A 6619-nucleotide genomic window follows, 5' to 3' on the forward strand; every position below is an offset into this window, starting at 1 on the left:
TTTGATTTCATGTATAGTGTCAGTGCAATTGTACTGGGGCCACCACTCCTGAGCAGCTACATCCTCTCCAGTAACACAGTTTGCCATATACCAGTTTGACTGCCTGCATTATTATCTGAAGGATAATGCCCAATTTGGGAAAATAGGAGCTACGTGTAATTTATTTCTTCTGATTCTATGCTTGCTTCAGGATTGGAACTGTAGAATTCCATCCTTTTCTTAATGGTGTTTTTACTTTCATTCTTTGGGCAACGTTTGAACATTAAAGCCCCCTCAGTTAAATAAAAACCTGACTGAACTGATTTTGGTGACAGTCATACTCTACAGGTCAAAACAACTTTTAATACTCTGTCAATTCAAAATTCAGAAATAATTTTCTGCTTTAGATCAGAAAGACTTCTGATGTTTGTAATACCGACAGCCCTTTTATCATTTGTTCTGAGCACAGCATTTGGGAGGGCACTGTGTGATATGAATTAAGCTGGAATTACAGTGCATACATGTTTTGACATGACTGGGACATCAGGGTCAAACACATCAACACAGTGCCCTTTATTGCTCTGTTAGTCTGGAATGACCAATTTAAGCTAATTGGATTTAATTTTCAAACAAATTATTCAGCAGAAATTCAGTTTGACTTTATGTCAAAAAGACTGATGCTTAACCTAGTATCTTGCAATGCAAGCTGGTACATTTTATCAGCTCATAAAGGGGGAAAATCCCTTATGGACTGAGCATAAATTATATTTGTAAACTTTGTTTTAAGCAGAGAAAACAAAAAGGCAATTCTCCTCCAGAGAAACTATGTACCTGGTTTGTTTTCAGATTTAGTAGCAAAACCAAGTTAAATGATAGCACTGTTGCTTAACAGGAAAATTCAAATATGAATATTTTATATGTTAAGGCCACCATCAACTATTTAGGATAACAGAACTAGAACAATGCCTTCAGAAAGCATTTAGTTTTGATTAAACAGTGATCAAGCATCCATCAAATAATTTTTAAATTGTTCCCATAGTCACCGTTCTCATTTAAATGTGACTTATCTGTGGTACTAATTTCTTAGGTTCAGTTTTCCATCCATTGAATCCTCTTACATCATTTACTGATAAATCAAAAATCCCATTGTTAGAAGATTTCTGGTCCAGTGTAGGTATTAATACACCATGATCAAGACTGCTTTTACATCCATCTTCAAGCCTGAGTTTTATAAATGATTACTTTTCCAGTTCTTTCATCCTCCTGTTGCCTAAAATTGAGGTAAAAAACTTTCAAGACAATATTAGTATAGATAAAGTAGAAAGCAGTTCTTTAATGAAAGCTTTCAGGTGCACAGAGTATACAGGTGCATGCACAGTATAAGCTTCTTACAAATTAATAACACTACTTAATTGCCAGATCTAGTGGGTTTGTCCAACCTGAGGACCTTCTGCCCCAGTACCATCCTGGTACCACCCTCAGAACTGCCCTCTTGAAGCTCCTCCAAGGGTTTGTGGTCTTCTGTCTTGTATTGACTACAATATGTCTTGCTATTCCGGTCCAAGTGCCTGTGTCCCAAACACGATGTCCTTGTTGCTGTCTTGTCCATTGAAAAGACAGTTAAACAGAAATTCAGAAATGTGGCACAAACTGTGAGAAACTGTTAGAAACTGTTAGTTACTACCTCAAGTGTGAGAAACTATACAGCTATATAAAAATCTACAAATATATAAAAATCCTAAGGCATCACTCATAGTAACCATTATGATGATTTCTAGTTTCCCAGTAACTTTTCTGCTTTGCTAAACCAAAATGAGAAGTAGTATTCCAGCACCTACACCAGCACCAAAATACAAAGGTAAAATAATTGCAACCCTGCAGGGAGGTAAAGCTATTTGTTTCCTTTAACACAAGCATGCGGCCACAGCTTTGAAGCAACAGTTCTGTCCAGCTGTCTCAGGAGTCTTTCTGTCACTGCAGCATTTCCAGCCACCCACTCAGTGTCCCATAGTTTCTCTAATAGACAAGCTGCCAGTGAAATTTGAATTCAGCAGGAAGCAAGAAACCCTGTGAAGAGAAGAAACTAGATTTTACATCCTGAGTTTCCAGGGCCTGTTTTGTCAGTCTTTCCTAGTAACAACTGTGGGCTTGGAAAAATCTTGCTTCCCTGCACTAAAGGTGGTGTTGGACCACTGGGCATCTGAGCCTTCCTGCTACAATAGGACTAGATCTTCACTCCACCATCAGGCACAGACCTATCGCCTCTTTGATCATATACCCATCAGTCCCCTCACTCGTGTAGCCACAGTGTTGTAACTGGAAGCTCATTTTGAACCAATTATCTACCCCATCTTCCAGCTGATTACTACCAACAGTCCAGTCCCCAACCCTCAGCTGTGGCCTGGCTCTCATTCTGTGTACTGCAAGCTTGAAAGTATTTGCCTAACAGACTTGGTAAGCATTCAGTGCTGCTCTAAATCAACAGGTATTTTTCATTATCTGTCGCTATCCTAGTTGTACAAATGAAACCAGGGAGAATATTGTAAAACCTCAGTGCAAGAATCCACTGTTATAAAAATACAGAACAGCCTTTTGTAGCCTTTATTCAGTTCAGATATAAGCAGCTGTTCACTTTGAGAACTCATCTATGCAGGCACATTGTGCTGTCCAGCAAGTTTGCGTTTCTTCTTGAACTTTATTGCCTCACTTTATCGCCTCACTTTATCATAAATCCGCGATAGAGCATGCAGTGTGATAGCCCAGTTTAAGAAAATAGCACAGGGAGTCTAATGAGATATAACCTTGATGTTTGTGTTCTCAACTGAATCCTTGTTAAAATCCTTCCCATATATCAACGATGGGACATTTAGGGCTTATTTAGTCAAACACATCCATCTCTTTCCTAAGGCACAAGGACTGAAAATGCCTCATAGACACTCCAGGCATATACAAGAATTGAGCAATTTCACCTTCATCCTCTAATTAAAGCAGAATTATTAACCCCTGGTCACTCATTTCAGGATAGGAAGTGGAAGAACCACCCAACACATTCTAGATTGATAGGGCACAGAGAGACTCTTGTTTGCATCTGCACTGTACTTAACCATTTGGTTTTGATAAGCTTAAGCAGTGGTTTTCCATCTTTCCAGTTTAGTAGTACTAATATTCTATGCTCCCTCTCCTTCTGACGCTGTAATTTTGTAATGGGAGCTGTAGCCACAGCCAAGAATTACACAGAAAAAAATTAATTAATTATTGCTTGTTGAAAACCAAAACAAACAACTTTTGTTCAGATAGGCATACCCTCCCTTCGCAACCAGTTCAGGCTCTATGTCACCCTTTCTCTGTGAATGCTCTGCCCACCTTTCCATGCAGGCTCAGCATTCCCTTTGTTATTAAAGGGAGGCCAGGAATTGATAGCCTGGAATGGGGGCAGGAAGGCAATCAGCACACCTTACTGTGTTTTCAGGACAGAAAACTTTTTCTTCATTTGCTCCCAGCCTGGAAAGGTTCAGTCACTTCTAAACTAGTAAGAATTTCTTAAAGTGATAATAGGATAACCAGAACCCAGTCCAAATATAAGCCATTTATTCTTCCTTTATCTATTAAATATTTCACTTTTTACAGTCTGACAGCTTCTGCCAAAGCCTAATCACTCACTTACTCTTTCTGCTCTTTAGCCCCTCTGATATCTGCCAGCCATCACTGCCAGCTGTCATATCTCCTCAAAACACAAGCAAAGAAATCACCTCCTTCATCAACCTAACATTATGCAACTGAATCAACACCGTGGTTCTCCTTCTGTAATCACATCAAGATTAATATCTTTTTTACCTGCAAGACCTCAAGTCCCTCCACACTCACCTACATTTCTTACACAAGTTCATTTAGTATTCCATGTCAACTATTTTGCCAATAATGTCAGCCTGTTTATTTCTTCCAGGACAGTTTCCCAATCCTTTCCCCTGTTATGTCTCCTGCACACAGTCTTCTGACAATTTGTGTTCAGGCTACCCATATTACATCAGCAATCATTTAACACCACAAACCAAAAAAATACAGTCATTTTGTTTGAGTCATTTCAATCAATATTCTCTTAGCTGAAAAATCATGTGATCTGGCAATATTTTATCTTGGCTTACTATCTGTTAATTAATACTTTCAGAAGGCTTTGGTCAGTAAAAAAAGAGCATATATGTGCTAAGAGCTGGTAGTTTCAGATAGAGGGACAAGCATGATCACCACTAAGGACTGACCAACGCAGGAGCCATCATTTCATAAGCAATCTGTCCGCCCGTTTGAGCACAGCTGACTGTGAGGAGACTTTGCCAGGCTCTGTGTGTATTTATGCTCTGTGTGTATTATGGCTTTAAAAATAATAACAGGCAATAGATAGACATAATGTATCTTCTTCAAAAGCAGCCCTGTTCCAATTGGAGGGAAATCAGTGAAGAAATTCTCTGGTGGTGAAAGGGGTAAAATAACTTTGAAATCCATGGAGCTGAAATAATTTACATTAGCATCACTAATTTCAACTACTTTCAGTCTTGATAACATTGAGAAAAAGGCATTTCAAAGACAAACATAGATTCAGCTTCTGTTTAAACCATTGCCAATTTTCTTCTGTAAGCCTAATTGTAAAAGTCTTTTGCTTTCCATTTAGTGCCACGGGAAAAGGATAAAAGGTCAGAATCATAAGCTAGAGCAAGGAAGACTCAAGTTGCATATTGCAGGGGGAGGGAGGATTACTGGGAGAGTGGTACAACACTGTCCCAGGTTGTCCATAGAGGCTTCAGCTCTGCTATGATCAACAAAATCCATTTGGATTGCCATTTGTCTCCATCTGGTTAACGGCTCTATCTGTGTAAGAAGTGTAATTTTGTTCATCACATGGTCACTGTCCTATGCATATCTGTCTGGACAATACAGCCTAGTGCCATCCATGTCTGCACATACAAGGGCTACACAGTTTAATTTTTTCACAGTGGGACTCCAGAAGGTAGCACAGACCTACAGAGTTAGGAGGGAAAAAAAGTCTGTGAAAGAACCAGACCTCCTGGTTCAGTTGACATATATCAGAATATATATAAATTCTTTTATATAAGAAAATGCAGCATAAAGACGTATTTCAGCTTAGAGACTCACAGGCTGCTCAGACAGAAGCAGTGTGGCAACACAGCACATAACTCTCTCCAGTGTGATGAGGAAGGCAGAATGAAGGCTTGAGGGGTGTAATGCTGGAAAGTTACTCTGAAACTCTGTCATAAAGTACACCCACAGTTCAGCTACAATTCCTCATTTGGGACTGCTGGAGTCACCTACCTTTCCTTGTCTGTAAGGGAGTTTCTAGGCTCACAGCTTCAGGGGACGTGTGGACACATTCATTGTGTACATCTGCCATGTGAGTTTCAACTCCGGATTAAGCAGTCCCATTCACCCTGTTTCATTCCTGGCCACATTTTTCTGCCTTCTGCATTGGGAAAGAACACAATTTATTTCTCCAGACTGAGAAACTGCTCTAGTGTAGTGACTGGCAGGGTCAGGTCACCAGTCTGGTTCACAGAATCACAGACTATTCTGAATTAGAAGGGACCCACAAGGATCATCGAGTTCAACTCTGAAGTCAATGGCCCATACAGGGGATTGAACCCATGACCTTGGCATTATTACAACCAAGTTTGAACCAACTGAGCTAATTTCAGGTTCACTGCATGAAAGCCCACATGATAGCAGGAAGGTGAAGTAGGAATGGCAACCTTTCTATCAGCAGTGCACACTTAGAACACTTCAAAAACCACCCCATAATTTTTCTTTGCCATGCTTTTGACTTCTGCAGCCCTACAAAACAGTGAAAGAAAATTAGCATGTCCACATGAACTTGCTGGTTTTCCACTTTAAATACACCAAAAATATGGAATATATCTGCTTCTTGTTAATGCAGATCAACTGACTGTATCTACTTCCCCTTAACACACACAGAGTACACAGATTCCTGATCAGTAAATAAAAAGATTACAAAAAGCCAGAAGCTACTGTAACATCCCCTCCTGTACCCACCCCTATCCCCACCCCCACCCCCTCCCACTACTACAATAGCAGGCTATAGCCACCACAAGCTTATTGCAAGGAAAATTGGTAGGAAGCAGAATCAGTTACAACAAACTAGCAGTGAGAGCTGGAAGAGAAAAGCTTTATGAGGTCCAGCAGTATATAAGGAATTGTGGGCCCTTAAATTGCACAACGAAGGGACTGCTCTGGTGTGATAAAAGGGTCTGAACATGTATGTATCAGGCTTGACTCCTGGAGACCATATTCAAGCTTCCTAGCATTTCTGTAGTTGCTGCAGGCTATGTGATGCGTAGCTGTAGCCAACATCTACCCAACAGCACAACCATAGAGAAGCCACAAATCAATTTCTGATTTAAATAAACATTGACAGTAAATACCACAGAACAGAGAGTTTGAAGTCAGATGACACATCTGAACTTTCTGATTGGTCCAACAGTTGAGTTCAATAAAAACTGTGTACAAGTACAGGGCAGATATGTTAGAAAATTTGCCTTCCTCCTCGTTTCCTTCGTCCATTCTTGATTTTTCTTTCTCTGATCTCTAGTCAGGACAGAACTTTGTTTCTCTGAGT

Source organism: Pithys albifrons, chromosome Z, assembly GCF_047495875.1.
Source record: "Pithys albifrons albifrons isolate INPA30051 chromosome Z, PitAlb_v1, whole genome shotgun sequence".
In the NCBI taxonomy this organism is placed as follows: Eukaryota; Metazoa; Chordata; class Aves; order Passeriformes; family Thamnophilidae; genus Pithys; species Pithys albifrons.